Source organism: Triturus cristatus, chromosome 3_1 (assembly GCF_964204655.1).
Source record: "Triturus cristatus chromosome 3_1, aTriCri1.1, whole genome shotgun sequence".
In the NCBI taxonomy this organism is placed as follows: Eukaryota; Metazoa; Chordata; class Amphibia; order Caudata; family Salamandridae; genus Triturus; species Triturus cristatus.
In genome coordinates this window covers 392451719-392473320 of record NC_140583.1, presented here as the reverse complement: position 1 = coordinate 392473320, position 21602 = coordinate 392451719, and the positions used below count along the sequence as shown (strand labels likewise).

Sequence of the window (21602 nt, the reverse complement as noted above, 5' to 3'; positions counted from 1 at the left end):
TATAGTTAGAAATTAGCATTTTATCATATAGACACTCATGTAGCTACTCACCAACCCAAGCAGCCACTTATACACAAAGTGAGAGACTGATACAGATATTTACATATTTAAACATTACTCACTAAGCCATGTATTCACTAAGATACACTTAATCAGTCAGTTATACAATCAATTTTACAAAAACAAATCATCCATTTAGACACTTATATACCCATTTATTCTTCCATCGACCTTTAGATATACATATATAAAACATATTTAATTTTCAGAAAAACACACGTTCACTGGATGATGTGATCAGTGATGTAATTTGAGATGTCATCAGTGATGTCATTGACCATGTCATGAGTGATGTAATATGTGACGTCATCAGCAGTGCATTGCAGGCGCGCGAGTTATAGTTAGCTGAACTAAATATAACGGGGAATTTCTATGGTTTTGTACGAGTGAAATGTCCAACTAACTATAACGCCCCTGAAACCTATGGTTTTTTCAGTGAATTTCAAAGGTTTTTTAAATGCTTGTTTCTAGCTATGCCTACGGAGGTAGGACATGTGAAGAAAGAAGAAAAAAAGCACAGAAAGAAGCAAAAGAAATGCCGAAAGAAGCAACAGAAGTCCACAAAGACAAAGAAGAGTGCAGGAAGAAGGAAGACGTGCAGAAAGAACCGACAGAGGAGCAGAAAGAGGCCTTGTTGCAAAATCATCCTGTGTCCACAACTTTTTCAGACGGGTACTGGTGGTAACTGACTCTGACTAACCAGGCCTAGAGCCAGTGCTATGCTAAAAGACACCTAGAATACAGTGAAAACATCTACATACACTAGGGAATACTATGCATTGGGGAATCCCTGTGATTAGCATGACCTCCTCTGTAAGTCCCTAGTACAAAATAGGGCAGGGGGATTAAAACTACCGATTAAAACGCGACACGGGGCGCGTTTGCACAGTGGTGAAGGGAGGGGGGCCTGTGATGACATGTGTGCAAACACCCCCTGTGGCTGTTTTAAGTTGGGAGATTAAGTCCCCTTAAATCCTGAGGGTCCCTGGGGTCCAACTATCCCACCAGGTACCTCCAGTAAGTGCCACAGAGCTGCGATGCACAGAGGTGTAAAAAGGGGCATGGCCTGGACCACCTCTCTGCAACAAGGCCCTGTGGCGCGTACTGGAGGTACCTGGTGACCTAGTTGGCCCCCAGGGGCCCTCAGTATTGAAGGGGACTTAATTCCAAAACTTAAAACGCGCCACAGGGCGTGTTTGCATAGGTCACCTCTGGCCCGGCCCCTCCCATTTCCACTGTGCAAAGGCATCCTGTAGCACGTTTTAAGTAGGGGGATTAAGTCCCCTTGAATCCTGAGAGTCCCTGGGTCCAACTAGCGCACCACGTACCTCCAGTAAGCACCACGAGCTGGGTTGCAGAGAGGTGGTTCAAGGCCATGCCCCATGTTACACCTCTCTGCAATGCAACTCATTGGACGTACCTGGTGTGTTAGTTGGCCCCCAGAGAGCCTCAAGATTCAAGGGGACTTAATTCTCCAACTTAAAACGTGCCACAGGGCGCGTTTGCGCACTTGTGACATCAGGCCACGCCCCCTCCCTGCACCACTGCGCAAACGCACCCCCTGGTGCATTGTAAATTGGGGGATTAAGTCCCCTTCAGTCCTGAGGGTCCCTGGGGGCCAACTAGCCCACCACTTACCTCCAGTGAGCGCCACAGAGCTACGTTGCAGAGTGGTGTAAAAAGGGGCATGGTCTGGGCCACCTCTCTGCAACGCAGCACAGTGGTGCTTTCTGGAGGTAAGTGGTGGGCTAGTTGGCCCCCAGGGACCCTCAGTATTGAAGAGGAATTAATTCCCCAACTTAAAATGCACCACAGGGTGTGTTTACACACATGTCACCTCAGGCCCCGTCCCCTCCCTTCACCACTGAGCAAAAACGCACCCTGTGTTGCGTTTTCAGTTGGGGGATAAAGTCCCCTTGAATCCTGACGGTCCCTGGGATCCAACTAGCTCACCAGGTACCTCCAGTAAGTGCCACAGAGCTGTGTTGCAGAGAGGTGTAAAAAGGGGCATGGCCTCTGAACACCTCTCTGCAACGCAGCTCCCTGGGGCATACTGGAGGTCCCTGGTAGGCTAGTTGGCCCCCAGGGACCCTCAGTATTCCAGGGGAATTAATTCCCCAACTTCAAAAGCGCCACAGGGCGTGTTTGCACATATATCACCTCAGGCCCCGCCCCCTCCCTTCACCACTGTGCAAACGCGCCCCATCGCGTGTTTTAAGTTGGGGGATTAAGTCCCCTTGAATCCTGAGGGTCCCTGGGTTCCAACTAGCCCACCAGGTACCTCCACTAAGCGCCACAGAGCTGTGTTGCAGAGAGGTGTAAAAAGGGGCGTGGCCTCTGAACACCTGTCCCAGCTCCCTGGCGCATACTGGAGGTACCTGGTGGGCTAGTTGGCCCCCAGGGACCCCTAGTATTCAAGGGGAATTACTTCCCCATCATACAACGTGCCAGGGGATGTGTTTGCAGAGTGCTGCAGGGAGGGGGCTGGGCCTCCGCACGATGCCTGTCTTTTTTTATTAATTTTTTTTTTAATTATGGGGGCTACGTGACCACCCCTTCCTTTTCTATTTTATGGGCCCTGGGGACCCCTGACCCCCATTAAAAAAAAAAAAAACTTTTACGGGAAGGGGGCTGCATGGGACCACCTTCCGTGGCCTATTCCGGCCCCGGGGACCCCATCCCCCGGGGCTAGGCCAATTTCTTTTTTTTATTATGGCAAGGGGGGCTACGTGGCCCTCCTCCTAAGGCCTCTATCGGCCCCGGGACCCCATCCCCCGGGGCTGGCCTTTATTTGTTTATTGTTTATAATTATTTTTTTTTCTTTGGGAGGGGGGCCACTTCTGGTCCCGGGGAGCCCATCCCCCGGGGCTTGGCCATTGCTTTTTTGTTTTTCAACTTTTTAGGGGAGGGGTTGCATGACCCCCTTCCCGGGCCACCTCTGGCCCTGGGGACCCCATTCCCGGGGCCGGCCCTATCCTTTGGGGACCGTGGGGTGGGGCCCCAATCCCACCACGGTCCTGTTGGCTCCCCGCGTCCTGCAGGCGCCGGCATTGCTTTTCCACAAGGGGAGCTGCTGACATACAGCTCCCCTTATGGAAAAGAAATTCTGCTTTGCTTCATTGAAGCGAGAGCACGTTTCCCTGCTCTCGCTTAAATGAAGCAAAGCAGGGTTTGCAATGACAATGGCTCCCGCCCTGTCATTGCAAACAGCAGTGTGCCGGGGGTGGGCACCCCGGGACACTGCAAGAGCCGGCTCTGGGGGGTGGCGGTCCCCAGGGTCATCATTGGCTCCAAGAGGGGGGCAGCCCAGCTCCCCCTCCCACTTAATGCAAAGCACCGGGGGGTGGTGGTCCTCGGGGCTCTGGGGTCTGAAACAGATCCCCTATTTTGAATAATTAGTGCCCCGGGGAGGTGACGGTCCCTGGGGTGTGTGGGGGGATCGAGTCGCCCACTTACAATTCATGAAAGCCCCTGGGGTGGCAGTCTCTGGGGTTTGGGCAGACCTTAGAGGCCCGCCACACATTTAAAAATTTGCCCCGGGGTGTGGTGGTCCTAAGGACTGCGGGGGGCTGCGTGCCCCCCTGCACCTATCTCATCAAGCCCCGGGGAGGTGGCGGTCACCGGGGCAAGTGTGGGGGGGATTTATTTTTTTTTTAATGCTTTTTTTGGCCCTGGGGTCCTTCTGGGACCCCTTGAGCAGGCCTAGGGGGTCAGCGTGTTTCTACCCTTCCCCCTTTTCCTGTTTTGCGCATTTGTTTTTCTGTTTTCTTGTGCCTCGGTTCCACCGAGGCACACGATGGCTGTCAACACTTCCTGGTTTGGAGTGTTGACAGCCAATTAGCATGAAGCTCATGATCGGGAGGGTGCGTGGATCCACCACGGCCATAGATATCACTATCTTTATTTCTTAATTCCTCAAAAACTACTGAACGGATTTACACCATATGTTAAAAGATCGCTTTCTGAGCCAAGCAGTACCTGTTTGCCATATTTGGTGTAATTCCGTTCAGTAGTTTTTGCTATAACTGTGTCTAAAGTTTCCTATGGCAAATTGATTTTTTGACCTCTATTTTTTTTAATTTCTCAGGAACTACTGAACGGATTTACACCATTTAAAAAAAGGTCTCTTTCTGAACCAAGGGCTACCTTTTTGCAAAATTTAGTGTAATTCCGTTCAGCAGTTCGGGCTGTAGCCTGTTCCAAACTTTCCTATAGGAAATAACATGGAGAAAACGCTTTTTGGGACCCCCATTTTTTCTCGGCCCCCGCTTGACGAATCACCCCCAAACTTTCAGGTTAGGAGCAGATCGAAGCGCCCCACCTGTTTTGAAAGTTTCGCGGAGATTCGTCATCCGGCGCCAAAGTTATTGGGAAAAGAATGTTACGGTTTTCCTATGGTAACTAGGCCCTAACTGAAATATGCTGATATTGACAGAAATGAATTATTGGCACAAATTGACTGTTTGAATCAACAAATAAACCAGCTCGAGGTCAATGGTCCAAAATTAAAGATGCGTGCAGAGATGTTGGCACGTTTGAAAAAAGAGGAAGAAATAATAAAGAGCAGAAAAACCTACAAATTCCCAAGGGACAAAAACGATTATGACTTAGGTCAAATATTCACCTTCTCCCGCAAGTTTGATGATACCAGGGCAACGCAAAAAAGAGATCAAAGAAGAAAAGGCCCAGCCTCGTCAGTAGATACGAGAAAGGATTTACCGGCGACTCCATCTGTATCAGATCTAAGTTCATCAGTGGAAACTGAGTCAGAAACAGAATCCAATTCAAGATCAACTGATGGGGCAAATCAACACATCCCCAAAATAACAATAGGGCAAGAATTGAATTTTTAAGGGAATCAAGACGACAGACCCTGCGCCCCCGGAAAGAAAACTACATAACAGGAAAAGGAGGAACATCAAACGAAGAGAGAGAAGGAGAAGGAGGCGCCAAAACAATAAACAAAAAGAAGAACAACAAGGGTTGGCGCCGCCAATAGTCCCTATGAACGAAAATGCCAACACAGTCATCAACTTGTCAACTGTAACATTGGACACAGCAGAGCAACAATTGTTGGCATTGGGGCTCACATATTGTGTTGAGAGTAAATTTAATTATCCACAAACTCGTGCAGATATATATAAATTCATCAGAAAATTTAAGTTACAATAATACCATCAGCTCAGGCGGGAAAAAAACAGTACCTGCACAGGCTCAGAAACAACAAATGAGGCGGAAGATCTACTCACAGCCTCTGATGTGAACTTATTTTGTGATATCCATGAGCTACAAAGTGAGAACAATGAGCCCCTGGTCCCTGACTCAACACAACAACTAATATTACATCACGGAGTAAACATCAATAGGGCACCATTAACTAAATTCAAACCCAAATCAAAATTCATCCCAGTATCAACAAGAGACTCTATTGATACATTTAATGAATACTAATAAGGGAAGTGAGAACTCTAAATTTCAAGACACAAGCAAGAAAGAGAAAACTTGATGTATACCAACTAAAATACCAACAATTAATCAAGAAATTACGTGACAATGAAAACGTGGTAGTACGCAATTCAGATAAAGGAGGCAATGTGGTTGTGTGGCCAAAGTCTTTGTACATGGAAGAAGCGTCAAAACAGCTAGGAGATCGTAGTTGCTACAGGATCAGCAACAAAATGATTATCAAAACTGCGCAGAATGAATTATACACAAAACTCCTAGCATGGAAAAGCAGTGGCCTAATTAATCAAGATGAACTGAAATTCCTAAAAAATGATTATCCAATATTGCCGGTACCAACCCACCCGGCAGACCAATAATTTCTGCTATTCAAAGCTTGACAGAGAATGTCTCAATTTACATTGATTCATTTCTACAGGAACAGGTGAAAAAGTTGCCGTCATATATACAGGACACAAGTGACTTTTTGAGGCAAATACATGGATTTCAGTGGCAACAAGATTTTTTACTGATCTCTATGGATGTCAGCAACCTCTACACGTCTATCCACCATCTAGACAGAATACAAGCTTTGGAACATTTTCTGGGAAAGAGATCTATTGAGTACCACACCCATAACAAAATGTTATTGGACCTGACCAAGTTTTGCTTGTATAATAATTATTTTTTATTCCAGAAACAGGTCTACCATCAAGTGAGAGGCGTGGCAATGGGTGCGAGTTTATCACCCAGCTACGCCTGTCTCCACATGGGGAGGTGGGAAGAAGTAACAGTAAAAACTGAATTTGCAGAGATTTGGTCTAAAAACATAATCAAGTGGATCAGATTCATAGATGATCTGTTTTTAATATGGCAGGGTGATAAACAAAGTGCTGAGGAATTTATAAAATGCTTAAATAATAACAATGTTCACATCCAGCTTACTTATACTATAAGCAAAAGTACCATCTGTTTTTTGGATGTAGAAGTGTATGTCTCCAATAACACTCTGGAGACTCGTCTACATCGAAAACCAACAGCTAGGAATACAATACTGCACTCCAACAGCTTTCACACTAAACATACAATTCTTAGCATCCCCTATGGGGAGATGTTGAGAATTCGTAGAATATGTAGTAACGAAATTGATCTGAAAAAGGCCCAGGATGAGTGTAAAATTTGTTTCCTAGTGAGAGGTTACAAAGAGAAGGTGATCGGTGACGCTATAAGACAAACTAGAGCCAAAACACGGGAAGATTTTCTCTTCAAACGATCAGCCGGTAAGATCAAAAAAATGAAAATCTCTGCCACAGAGAGTAGCCCTCGTTTAATACTTACATATAACAAACAAAAGGACAGCCTAAGAAAAATGATTAAGGACAATTGGCATTTAGTGCAAAGTGATCCGATCATAGGGAGTCAAATGCCAGCATTTCCCATGATAACATACAGGAAGGCACAAAGCACAGGGGATCATTTAGTCAGTAGTAGTCCAGAGGTCATAGTGGTACATGAATAAAATCTACAGGTACCAGTCTGACAATCATTACGACTTTATAAAATTTGAACCTCAAATAACTCTGAACCACCCCCCCCCCGATTCGTTTTTTTCCATCTAAAGGATTGTTGTAAGAACATGGGCTCATGTGCACAACACACTTTTAGACAAGACAGTTATAGGCACAATTTAGGGTATGTAGCACCAGCACTTTTTTCTGACATCTTGCACAAACATGAGACTAAAAAAAAATGTTTTAATTAAAAAGTGATTTTTTAATTAAAAAGTGATTGTTTACATAAGTAGGAAATGTTTACACCAATTAGCGTATTTTGCACAGACATAACAAGATTACAACGAGTAGATAAACAGGTATTATGTCATGATTTTTTAAATTTGTATTTATACTGTTTTAACAATCAAATTGTCAATTCTATATAGAATTGATAACAATGTACTGTGTTCAATATGATTCTTTGCATTATACACACATGGAAACAAACATTGAGGGGTGATAAAGGACAAAGTCAAAAGCGTTACTGATTAATTGATAATACTTACCAGGACAATAACAACATTTCTGTTTTTCAAAACTTGAAGCATTTATGCAACTATATGGACTGTAAACTCACTTATTAACAAATTAATAATGTTTTGCACAAGGTGTAGAAAACACACGGATAGTCTGTTTTCTAGTTTCATTATCAAAGTGAAAGAGAGGAAGGAAAAAAATTATGCACTTGTCACTTTAAAATGGGGAGAAATGACGTGGTGGGTCATGTGATCAAGAACCCTCAGAGGTTCGAAACGCGTCATGGCGGCCATGCACTGAAGAAAATAAATATATAATTGCACTGAAAAAAGTGGAGTTCGCGCCTTTCTTGGTTTCGGGGGATTGGACCGCTGAGAGAAAGGAGTACGGAAAAAAAAATATATATATATATATATATATGAAATCGCACACACACACAATGCTTTTAAATATACTTACTAATGTTTGCTGATTTGAGGTATATGAAACTACTATTTATAGTGCAAGCATTATCAATTCTACAAAACTCAGTGAACATAATGGAGTTTGCGATCTATTAAATGACATTGGGGATAATAGCTACTTCTGGGTATTAATTATGTAAAAAGAAAAATAAAGAAACAATGCCAAAGTAGTGTCTACAAACGAACATACTCCTTAAAATATGCAATAAAGGCTAAAAAGAAACATTGCTTAAAAAAAAGACTGTTTTTCAATAATAGATATGAAATCAACTTTATTCTCAAATGACCATAACTACATTAATATCAATAAGGCCTATTTGTGCACTGTCATATTTCTTCATAAATACCTCAGGTCACTTTCAATGTATATCCAGAATTCTGGCAGAAAAACAGGACAGACAGCCCACCAAAGTTACTCAGGTACTACTAAAATTATTGTTTCTTATAGCTTAGGACATCAGTGTATATATCTCCATAATATCAATGTGTCAAAGTATCTTTAATTTGAATGAAATACACTTTTATTGAAATGTGTTCCAAGCCCTTACAACTACTTAATTTTTTCAGCAGTGTGCATTTGTGCTACATGAAAACTACTCATTCCACCATCAGCTGCACTAGCCAAATCTTTTGTTCAAGTAATTTTTATATTCATACAAAGACAAAGAGAAACAAAGGTATACAGTAGACTCCTGTTACACTAAATATAGTAGAGGTAGTGCCATTGATGGGTAACCCAACAGAAGCAGGTGGAATTTATCTTGTTACAGACATGCATGATGGAAGACCTAATGAAATACAGCAAGATCTGGTCTTGGGGTGACTTGAGAGGTACTGCGTCAGCGTGCCAGGAAATCTGGGTCAACAGGAGTGTAAAATGGCAAACTTGGCTGCTCTTAAGGAGAGAAAGATAAGAGTGATGGGGACATGCCCTAAAAAAGCATGAAGGAAAGACAGGCGAGAGAGACAGAGACAGGAGGGAGGCTACACTGGATCGGGCTCACAATATTCACTGGAGGTATCATCCAGGTGTATGCAACAAATCCTAAGAAAAAGAAAGACTAATTCATTCCCCAGTGTAGGGAGGTAGTCTTCAAGGCAGATTTGTGGTGGCTTGCTTTCTTTTAGGTACTTGTCAAAGGCTTACCAAAGACGTCCAGGGCTAGTGGTGGTGTGTACTATTGTCTGTAGAATTTTATCAGCCCCTCTGACAGAGCACATCTATTTCCACCATTTGTCGAAGGAGCTTGGGAATGTGCCTTTCCAATCTGCAAGTATTGTCTTGGTTCCCAGGGAGCGCAGGAGGTCCACTAGCAGTGAGATATTTCCACTGAGTTCTGAGGAATAGGGGTTAGCTTGTATGCCCAACGCTGTAGTTAGGAAGTCAGTTTCTATTGCTACCCGTGAGATCGCATGTATCAGTGTTTGTATTCTCAACCACAGCAGATGAGACATCTTGCTTCTAAAGAACATGTGCTGTAGGTCACCTATGCCCTCCCCGCATCTCCAGCATGTGTCCGAGTCTCTTAAGCCAAGTTTATATAGTCTTGAAGGGGTCCAAGAAGTACTATGAATTGACTAGAACATTGACTGTGCTAGAGCTGGAGACTGCCAAATATTTTGCAACCTTTTGTCTCTGAATTCCGTTTGGCGTGTTAGGTGTATGAGAGGCCCTCATTTATGGGTAAATAGCCGCAGTGTAAGGTTATTGGATGTGTCTGGAAGTTTGTATATATGTGAAGCAGAGTGACCCTTTCATTTAAGTTTACCCACTTGTTCCGGGAGGTCTGGATGGTGTGGAGACTTCATTCTACCCAGTGTGCATTTCAGCATCAGGAACCTATAGAAGTCTATATTGGGGAGGTCAAATTTCAACTGCAAAGTTGAGAATGAGATGAGGTTGTTGGTCAGTCCAGGTCGTTAACTGAGTTATTACCTTACCCAGCCCATGTCTCTCATAGAATCGCTTTGCCCTCCATTTCGATTGCACAAATTTGCTACAGGGAGGCCATGGTGGAGCCGCATATGCAATGCTCTAAGTGTTTATCTAATAGTAGGAGAGATGCGACAGTGTCCATTAATATTGGTCTGAAGTGCTTCAGGTGGTTGATAGATGGCTAGTATTAGGGGGAGTCATTCTAAAGTGTTCAGAACCATCACGATCCCTGTGAGGTCAGAAATGCCATTTTGTAGCAGGGTTTATCTGGTAGGTTTATTCCCCCAGATGATTATTCCTCTACAAAATGTTCACTGAGATTTTCGGTTTCCTATCTTTCCAAGGGAATTTGGAAATGGCTTTATCTATTGACTTAAAGGAGGAGGGGGAGAGGATGACGGGAAGCATACTTGTGAGGAAGCTGATCAGTGGGGCGATCATCATCTGAATAGTGGCCACACGCCTCCACCATGTGAAGTTCTTCAGGGACTAGGTGTTAAGGAGATCCTTCATTTTGGAGAGTGTCTTTTGCTCACTGATAGCAACTGAGTGTTTCCGATCAGAGCTAAACCATATGCCTAAGTATTTGAAAACCTCTGACTGCCATTTTAGACCGAGGGCACTGATCTGGGGTGACATGTGGGGCTTCTTCGGTAAACAAAAGTACATCATCTGCATAGGCTGCCACTAATTGCCCGCCAGAGGGGAACTTGACACCCATATTATCTGGATTTTCTCTAAAAGTGGCGATTAAGGGTACGATGACCTGCAGGAAGAGTAGGTGTGATAAGGGACAGCCTTGGCGAGTGCCTTGGGAGAGATTAAAGGGTTGGGATAGATGGCCGTTGACCCAGACTCTTGCTGTCGGTTTGAAGTATGGAGCCATAATCATACGTATGATGTCATCTTCAAGCTGTTATTTATGGAAGGTGATTTAATGGAAGGGCAGGTGACATTGTCAAAGACCTTCTCTGCGTCTAGTGCGAGGGCTGTGGTCAGTGAGTGGGATAGTTTAGCTTTCTGTAGGACATGGTAGAATGTTCTGATGTTGTCCAAAGAGATCCTACCTTTGAGGAACCCCATTTGTGAGTTCGCGATCAGATTCTGACTAACCGATTCCAATCTGTGGGCCGTGATCGTAGTGTAGACTCTACAATTGATATTAATGAGGGAGATCGGTCTATAGTTTTTAATGTTTAGAGGATCCTTCTCTTCTTTTGAGATTACCATGGCTGTGAGCTTAGTCGCCGAGCCCTGCTGGCAAAATTTTTTGAGAATTCCGTGAGTAGCCATCTGGGCCAGGGCCTTTCCCGGTTTTAACAGTGTGTATTGCTGCTTTGATTACGTCCTCTGTGATAGGTTTGTTGATCGCGAGGGTGTCCTGTGATATTTTCGGAAGGTGGCAGGACTCCAAACTGTCATTGATTGCTGATAGGGAAGTAGGTGCATCAGAGTTGAAGAGATTGGCATAGATTGATTTAAAGGTACTGAGGATACCTTGAATTGGCGATGTACTCTCACCGTTGTTTTTTTTTTATTGCTGATATGATACATATTTTTTTTTTATGTTTTAGGTGATTAGCTGGGTTTTTTCTGACTCTGTTGTTATGGCAGAGCCTCCCAGGATTTGCTACATGGATCCATTTCCTTGCTCTCTGGCTAAGAATTTGATTGTATTCATATTGTACAAATCGGAGTTTGGTTAGGACTGAGGAAGCTTTAGGGTGCCTAAGTTGTGTGTTTAGTGTCTGAATTTCCGCCCCCAGTGTCTGGAGTCAGTTAGAGATATCTTTGTTTTTTTCCAGACATGAGCTGGATCAAAGTGCCTCTCAGGGTGGCTTTGAGAGCATCCCATCTTGTGGTGGGGACCTGGGAGGTTTTCCATAAGGAAAGGCTCAATGGTATTTGTCATTTCAGTTCTGTTGTTAGGGTCAACTACTAATTCGTAGTTTATGTGCCAATATCTAGGTGGGGGAGGTTGGATTATTAAAGGGCAGTTGCAGGGACGTGCATGCATGGTCAGAGACTACTATAGGCTCAATTTCTGGGGAATGGGAAAGCTGAAGTAAGGATTTACTCGTCAAAATGTAGTCTATCCTCGAAAAGTATTGGTGTGGTGGTGAGTAGAAGGTATAGTCGCATCCTATGGAGTGATATAGTCACAAAATATGTACTAAGTTATTGTTGTTGCAGCAGATTTTTATTTGTTTGTGGGAGCTATTATCTATAATTTTTTGAGCCGAAATTCTGCCTAGGTTAGCATCTGTTAGGAGTTTAAGTCTCCTCCCGGATTTATACCACGGTTATGTGGAACATTAGAGAGTTGTTTATCTGGGTCTTTCCAGAATGTTACAGCATTGTCGTTTGGTGCGTATATATTAACAATAAAGAATTCTAGCTCTCTTTCTTCACTTGAGAGATGAGCCACCTGCCTCCATGGTTGTGAGTGTGTGATAGTACTGAAATATTAGCTTTTTTTTATATCAGCATGACTACACAGTTATTTGTTTACAGGACAGGTGAGATGCCAATGCCTGCAGGCAATGAGCTGTAGAATTTTGCATCATCTATGGATTTCAGGCTGGTCTCCTGTAGGAGAATAATATCCCCTTTGAGTTTGTTACGGTAGTCCACCACCAGTCTACGCTTTACTGGTTGATCAAGGCCCTTTGTGAATAGACAGAGTATGTTTATGGGATAGTCATTGTGAGAGGGTGTGCTCTCTTGGGGCACTAGGATGCTGTGTTGGAGGAGGGAGTCTCTGGACTATGTGTGAGTGGCAGTGTTAGTGTTAGCATGCTTAGCCGGATATGATGTAGCAGATACCCTTTGGGAACATATATTTTGATCTGCTATGAGGTAGTGTGTGTTTTGATGCGGTATGCTTCGCTGAACAACCCAGGTGGCAGAGTGAATGGTAGGAGAGACCAGTGTAGAGAAGGGTTTGGGTAGGAGTAAAAGGGGGAGGGGTGGAAATGAAGCAGAGAGAGAAAAGAGAAGAGGACGAGAGAATAAAAGAAGAGTCAAATGGATACAACATATCAAACTGGGAAAAAACTTCTACCTATTACCCACCCTCCACCCAACTCTTGAAATGCGCCCTGTGGTAGTTTGGGTATTCCTTCCAAGAAATGTTGAAAACATTTTAGTAGTTGGGGAGAGAGAAACAACATTCAACAGCAACAATTATATCACGATTACATTTCAGACTGTGGCTAAGACCTGCTGTTAATAAGACACTAGATCAAGAACAGTTGAATATCAATTATGTGAGATGTGACTATAAGGCATAAGATAGAAACAGGCCAAATATATGTGTTATGATGGTCATAGTCATCATGTCTATAGCCATCTTCAACATGTCTATAGGCCTTTAGAAGCAAGCTTATGGGTTGCATCTGTGTAACATAGTTTAAGGACGAGAAACATTGCAAACAGGGATTCGGCCATGTGTGATGATGACGCCTCAGATCTGGATGCCTATGACAGGAGTTCCTGAGAAACGTGGGAGTCTTTGTTTGGTACACGAAGTACAAGCAAGAAAGGAGCATTGACAGTCCAAATTCCCAGATACAGTTCAGAGGAATTGTGATCTGTTCATCAAGGCATGGGGAGCTTAACCTATGTTAGTTTAGGGTTCAGGCACATACACTTCTAGGAGCCTTTGTAGTTCAGCCAGATCTGAAAAGAACAATGTCTTTCTCCGGAACACAATTCTGAACTTAGAAGGGCTAGCAAAGCCAAATTGGATTTTGTGGTCTTTGACAGATTGGCAGAGGGCCAGGAAGCCCTTCCTAATGGCAGCCATCTCTTTTGAGTAGTCTTGTGCATAGTTGATCCTGTAGCCATTCCAAAGTATGTGCTGGGCTTTTTAATGTGTGTAATTATGGCTTCAGAGTGGCACCGTCATCAAGGCCTGAAGATCATAACTTTGGGAGCCAAAGAAGAGTTTGGAGGACCAGCGTGAGGTTTGCTCATTGATCCTCCATGCGCCCTATCTATCTCGAAGTGCTTGTCAAATGTTATTCCAAGGGTGCGGTCTATCCAGGCCTCCAGGGACTCAACACAGCAGTTTGTGTCCTCTTCAACTTTTTCTGGGAGCTCACAAATCTACAGTTTGCCTCTGGGGTTGCAATCCTCCAATTTAGATGACTCTTTAGACGTTGATTTGATCCTATTGGTAGCTACGTCAAGTCTTTTCTTTTAGGATGATGAGGAGTCCTCTAGAACACCAATCCTTAATTCTGCTTCCATTAGTCTACCTGCCATACTTTGGAAGTCCTTCTGTAATGCTTAGAGATTGTGCAGCATGGCATCTGTGTTTGCTTGTGTTTCTTGGGCTGGTCATGTAGGGCTACAAGGTGAGGCAGTATAATTTCTAGGCTAGCCACCGGGTCTGAATTAGGTTTGACTAAAATGTCTGGGAAAGGGGGTTCCATCATCACACTTTTTAAGGTTGGCGTATTGTCTTTGGGGTCTCTGCCGTCTATGGATTCCTTGCCCCTGTGATCCACTATATAGCAAGTGGGTCTGGGCTTGGGTGCCAGGATAGACACTGCTTAGGTAGATATTAGAGTGTTTCGTAAGGTCTGAAGTTCTAGAACCTCAAGCTTGGTGGTCTGATGTGATGAGGTGCAGAGGAGGGCAGATGTGCCACTGTGAGTACTTCTTCAATGCTATTACCGTATATATTGGCACTGATAGCTGACCTATTTGATACTCCCGGAGTTGAACCTGGTAAGGTTAGTATAATTTAACACAGTACCGGGGGGACTCCGGAGATTCCAAGGCCACCCGAAGTGGTGATCAGCTCGTACCATGCTGGTTGTGATGGTATAGTTGGCTGTCTGATCTGACTGTGGACACTCCGGTCAGTCAGTGCTCATTCCTCCTAGAATTAAGGGTAAAAGCAGATTACGCCGAGGAATGGGGGAATGCATGGCTTAGGATTTGTGTGTAACGCTATGTACCAGGCCTCATGGCAGAGTGCAGTGCTATAGGAGGCTTTCTAACTCCTTTCTTCTTTAGGTCTGCCTGGCCGTGTCTTTGTGTCTTATTTCGTGGGCTGCAGCTCTGAGAGTGGCTGCCATTTTGTGTACAGGTGTCTTGCTTCCATTTCGACCCTGGAATCAGCTGGGGTACAGTCTGTGCTTTTAGTTGCAATGCTATTGATGCTATAAAATCGTTACGGAAGCACAATAATCTGCAGATTGCTTCTGTGGTTATGATTCTCCAATTCGGATAACTCTTTAGACGGTGATTTGATCCAATTAATAGCTGTATACAGTCTACAGTCTTTTCTTTTCGGAGGATGCGGAGTCCTCTAACACACCAATCCTTGATGTGCTGGTATCTACTTGGCATTCATTTTGTGCTATAGGGACTGCGCCTCCATGTAGCCCCTTGATTCTACTGGATTATGGGCTGTGATTGTACGCAAGGGGCTCCTCGTGTGGAGCTCATTCTGGTGTCTGCTTGGGAGATACTAGAGTTAGTAGCAGAAGGGAGGTGTACACAAGAGTCTTAATGTTGAGATGTGGCAGGCACTCCTTCTATAGGCCTAGCTGTGGTGGCCGGGAGCAGTCGTCATTTTGTTATCAGATAGTGTCTTCATGAAGCCCCTTAAATCAGATATGTTACTTGCCTATGTTGCCTGTATTTTGGTTGCAATGAACACTCAGGGCTATTGAGGTGCTGGCCTCTGTTTGGGAAGTTAGGAGTCTGCTGTGCTGGAGGAGGTGCACACGAGTATCTGTGGCAGACTGTCATCGGGCACTCGGTATTGAAGGTTAGATGTACGCTGGTCGATGTGGTTGAAAACGCACTCACTCTCCAATCTAGGCTGGTTGGCATTGGTGATCCCCAGGGGCCCCTAGGGTGGTCACCATGTGATGTTGGGGGCTAATGCCTTACACCTCCTTTTTAGGTCTCGGCTATCATGGGCTGCACACATGCGCAGTCTCGCTGGCGAGATTTAATGTTTTGGGGTATTTTTCTGTAAAGGGCTTTAAGCCCCGCCCCTCCTTCCCATTGGCTGGCGTCACCATTTATGCTAAACGGTGGCCAGCCATTGGGAAAGAGCTGTTTGTGACGTTCTCTTTTGGCTTTTTGAGCCGTCCCACTTGGACTGGCTCGTCTGCCTTCAGTGCGTAGCAAAAGCTTTCTTATCTTTATGGGGCCAGGTGTTTCAAACACATGGCCCCATAAATAAAAGAAAGCTTTCACGATGGACGAAAGTGGAAGCGGGGGACAGTTACTTGTCTTAGACGTAGTACACGCCTTCTGGAAGTGCGGGTCTGAGGGCGGTGCCGTGCCAACCTGCACGACACTGTGCAGGTTTTGTGAGGGAAGCGCAGCAGTACCAGTGTACGTCTCGAGGACAGCGGCGGCTTTTACCCTGCGAGCTGGCTGCAGTGGCAGCTTAGATTTAATGTGTTCCGATCCAGTGGGTGTTCTTCGGCACGCCCCATGTGTGTGTACAGTACATGTATCTTTCACACTGTGTCAAATCATGAATCGTCTCTGGGTGAGTCAGCGCCTTTTTGCAGAATAATACAAGGAAAGTGCAGCGGGGTTCAAATTTCATTCTTGCTGCAGTTAGGGTTAAAAAGAAAGCTACTCGGCGTGGGCGTCCAGGCCAAGCCGTACCGAGCAGAAGCAGTACATCTAGAGCACACGGATGCATTGCCCTGAGGAGAGTGTCACGGGAAGGATGATGCTGTGGTAATTGGATATCCAAAATGACTGTTGGTGCGTTCATCAGACTAATTAATCGAGGGCCAGTCGGGTCAAATGCAGAACAGGAAGCCCTTCAGAAAAGTTGTGCATTTAGCGGTCACATCTGTTAGATGTTACTTTTGGTCGTGCATAGACAAAAGCAGCTGTGGAAAGTAGGGCTCCTTTAACGGTGTCGTGTTAATTTGTCTATGACATACATTTCACAGTGATTTCAGGCCCAGACAGTGTAGGACCGTATAAAGCTGGAAATACGTTTGTGAGGCCATTCAGAATAGCTCCGTACCCCTGAGGAAAAGTAAAGTGTCCACTCTGGGATAGTTAAGTCCACACTACAATGCCTGTAGGAGCTCAGTGACCACACAGGGCACAACACGCGTCATTGTAGGATAACAATGTGCTCCTGGTGGACAGAACACTTTTGTTTGCCCAAGCTAGAGTAGGGCCGCCCCTGTATTAGGGAGTGGGTCGAGCACGCTGAAAGGCAGTCTCAGTGTATGTAGTTAAAGCCCTCTCATGTGCAATATAACGCTCCCAGTCCAGTTTGGTGGGAGAGTCCCGCTGATGGGCAGTGCACTCCCTGCCTGTGCTGCGAAAGTGCTGTCCCAGGGATGGAAATTGTATTGTGTGGCTCGGAGAGGTGTCTTCGTCCAAGTTGTGATTTAGATGTTTCAGCTCCTTTGGTGTGCAGTTTAGATGGTAGCCAGGGGCGTAACACAGGGCCCCGCACCGCCCGCGGTGAGGGAGGCCCGAGCTGCAGGGGGGCCCCCACAGCAGAATACTCTGGCCCAAGAGCTCGGATTAGATCCGGAGTGGGAGCCGCTCCGTGTACGTGGCAGGAGGGCCCCCTCAACTTTCGTTACGCCACTGATGGTAGCTCGGGTCCTCTGATGTGCATTGCACTTGTTGTGTGTGTTAGGGTACGGAAAGTTAAAGCAATCCTGCGGTCCTGGTTAGGAGAATATGCCTCCTCCTTTTTCGTAAACCCTCTGCACATTGTGTCTAGGCTGGCACAATCTATATGGCGAAAAGTACATGCGCCATTCCTGGCTTTGCTAAGACCCGTGTCTCACTCCCTCAAGTGTAAGAACATATGTCCATCACGAGGAAGAGAACTCCCTCAAACCTAAGCCCCTCAGATGGGCAGGGCACACATCTGTCGTGCGGTTGGTAAGTCAGCCTGGCAGGCAATACACCAGGTTTAATTGTATTCGCGAAAACTAAATACGTTCTTCATAAGGTGGGTCAGTCCTAGTAGTAGGTACTACAGTGTCTGGGGCAGGTCAGCCTCTTTGGTGAGGGGTACAGATGTTAACTTTGAGAGGCCGTTCCATATGTTGGGCAGTACACCTTGTGTGTGGGGGTTACTTAGTTCTCGAGGTTGTCAGTGCATGGGCAGGGCTTGCTCGGTTCCTCTGGTAGTCACTTTTTGATGCTCAGTACTTGTTGTGGAAAATAAATGTGCCTTTCTTTAAATAGTTCAGTCCTCTGTCGGGTAGGACATGTATCCAACCCACAATAGCTACAGTTGTCAAAATCCTGCATCAGTAACCCATCCATTTTCTTTTTTCTTCGCATTCTGGGATTTGTTGTCCCGTTTATGCCATTAAAAATAACATTTCCGAAATAAAAGGAAAAAACAAACTGTGTGAGCTACTCGGGAATTGAGCAGGGGAAATGTCCGTCTGCCGGGCCGCGCACGGTGTATATTATGGCAACTCTGCGGTGAAAGGGCGATTTCTTCCTTGGTTAAGTCAGTCCCTGTAGTGGAATTGGCACTCGTAGCTCAGTCCCCTCACACACGTGAGCAGCGCAGGGTCCCGTGGGGGCAGTGCACGTGTGTTGTCTGTGTCGAGTCGGCTCTTTTGTCTGAGGACTTTGAAGTAATCTGTTTTCTTGTTTTCTTTAGAAAACAGATTTTGGTAGTCTGCGTGTTTTTAACAGAGACTGGGGCCTTTTATCTATCAGGCGTGAGTGGAGCTGTACCAGACGAGATTATATCAAAACGCTGTTTAATCGACTGGCCAGGTGTTTTGAAATTCCTGGCCCAGGTGACAGCGTTAATGCAGTCGTATCCCGCACCTAGCACACTCGCAGGGACCAGTTACAGCACGCCCCGTGCAGAGCTCGAGCACGAAGCCTGGCTCCGGCTCAGCTCGAGGTCCTGTTGGAAAGCTCGATTCTATAACGAGATGAGCATTCATCCGGCTTCTGCCTGCCTCCTTTGCCCCCCCCCCCCAACCCCCTCTCTACCACGGATGTGATGTTCGGTCCAGAGCCGTAGGGTTTGGACCTCGTGAACCAGGTTCGAGTCTCAGCGTCTGCTCAGCAATCCAGTGATTCTGGGCAAAACACTTCATCTCCCCATCCCTATAAGTAATGGTTATCTTGTGTAATGTAATGGGTGCCCATGTAAAGCCCTCCAACACCTTCAGGGTCAAGCTCACCCTATACAAGAAATGCAGAAAAGTGCACAAAGGTTAAAACAGAGGCTTAATATAAGGGAAGGTAAATAGATACCCATTTGCCGAATGATTTGTACAAAGTGAAATTAGAAAACCTGGATAAATCGCGTCTTCACCACCACAAATTGTGTAACTATGAGCAAATATTTTATTTCACATCTGGAAGATGATGACTTATGTCTCCCAACGGGAAGCTGGGGAGAGGACACCAGAAACACTGTTTTGTTGTATACAAGTCTCTTTAATAAGAAGGGGTGACTATCTCTTTTGAACTTCAACTCAATAATTAATTTATACCTTCAAAAATGAGCCTACTTTAAACGTGAAATCGATCATTGTTGGCACTCACTCCACTATTGTTTCATAAGTCCACTTTTATGTTGTTTTCAGCCTGCTCCCTCCCCTGGACTACAGCTGGCATTGCAACCATTTTAAAAACATACCTAATATAACTATTCAACATTCACCTTTCATTTAAACTATAATCCTGAACATGAACGATCCCCACTCTGCTGCCGCACAAATAACATTATAGGTGTTTCTTTCTATCCCCTGCTGGTTCTCCTCAAGCAAACTATCAGCCGCTTCCATCAATACAGACAAATATTCTTTCTTCCTCAAAAAGGACTCATGTCCTTCATCGTGACAGAACAATGCTGCTTGTCGTATTTAACCATCAGGTATTCCACAACCCTTCAACTTAGCATCCCGCAAAAACCCCTCATTTCCCAAGTGAATCTTGTCTCATTCCATCAACAGCTGATGCTTTCTTGGCCCCTTCTATGGCCTTCTTGAGAGCAACTTCCTCCTGCTATGTGTATGGCAACCTCCACGCTGTCTCATTTCATCATCTTTGGTAGCCCCAGGCACAAAATCTGCATTAAGTAATTTTTTTACAAGTAGTAAGACCAACAAGCCTGGCCTGACTGTTTTACCCAACTACTCCCACAACATGGGCAACAGCTGGGGCAAACTCACCTTCATGACATCTTCACTTCTTTTAACCACAACTAGATACGCCCCACAAATCCTCTGATGCCAGCTTGTTTTCCAGCCCATCTCATGATGGAATGACTACAAATCCATACATCCACTGGATGACCATCACTGTTCGCCCAGTCTGGAACAATAAGAAGTGCAAACACCTCCTACTCATCAGTTTCCTACTGCCTCTGATGTTACTTATGGGCCCCTCTTACCTAATCACTCCTCTTTTGCCTATCCACGTGTGAACTGCTCTAGTTGCGGTCCCATAGGGAACAAACTGGTATCAACCCTTCAGTCATATGCAGGAATTGTTGTAACATTCGGACAGACATTCACTCACCATTATCCTATGAACAGAAAATCATAGAGGTAGTGTAAAGACAGAGCCATTCCAGACCTTCATCACAGCACCCAATTGAGAAACATTCTAAATCTCTTGAATACTGCACTCAAAACTGCACTATTTGGGTAATGCACCAGCCACTGAGAAAGAACCTCCAATTTAAATCCATTATTGTTTCTTTTCATAAGCCCACTACCCCAGTTACTGCCAGCCTTGCTTCTCGTAAGCAACGACTACAAGTACAAAGTGCATGTTTACGCACCGCTTGCAGGTTTTCAAAACACATAAATAAAAGACATTGTCATTCAAAATGCCAATAGCTCAAATTTATGCAAAGGCGAGACCTATTGCATTGCAAATGCTTGTTTGCTGGAGATACCTGGTGTGGGCTTCTCCGAGACATGCCAGCAGCAGGTAGCCACCATCTTATTTCTCTCGCACAGAGAAAACCTGCCTGTGCAATCTGCTCGGATAGTGCAAATTATGGGCTGAAAATGGAACTCAAAGCCCACCGCCGGTACCTGGTTGCTCTTAGGAGGACGGATGGGTTTGCAAATCCACATCTGATCCTTTACAGCTGCAGGGCGGGTGGGAGCAGACTGCTCAAGCAGCCATATTGCTTGGGCTCAAGCCACTCCTCCATGCACTAACCAAATCTGACTCTTGTTGCTGTCCTATTACCAAGGTACACACTGTTGAATAATCAGCCAAAGAAGGGATATTTGCAAATTGAGACATATTCCGCGTCATTAGGTCGATACTGTTGTTACCACTACACCAGATTCCATTTAAGGCTCTGTCCCTTAGTGCACAAAGCACTACTCACCCAATTTCTATAAAAAAAGCATTTGCAATGCAATCGGTCTTGCCTTTAGGACTTTAAAAGTATTTATCCATTCAGCACATTATCCTGGGTGTTATATCCACTGTTCTCATTTAGTCTTACACAATGCCCTGAATGTGAAACACTATTTGGAACTCGCACGCAATGCACTGAAGCAGCACGTTTAAACTGCGTCAATGCCTTCTAAGGGTAGTATATAAATACAATAATAAAATACCACATTTGAAGCGGCGGAGGCTATAGATAATGTACATTAAGGGAATAGAGACATAAAACAAGGTGAATATATGGTTTAC

At 44.9% G+C, this 21602-nt stretch overlaps 1 protein-coding gene across 2 annotated transcripts in view; it reads right to left on the bottom strand.

The window, feature by feature from the left end:
* Positions 1 to 21602, bottom strand: part of MYO5C (myosin VC) — a 1024918-nt gene that overhangs the window by 357146 nt on the left and 646170 nt on the right. The window lies entirely within an intron of this gene.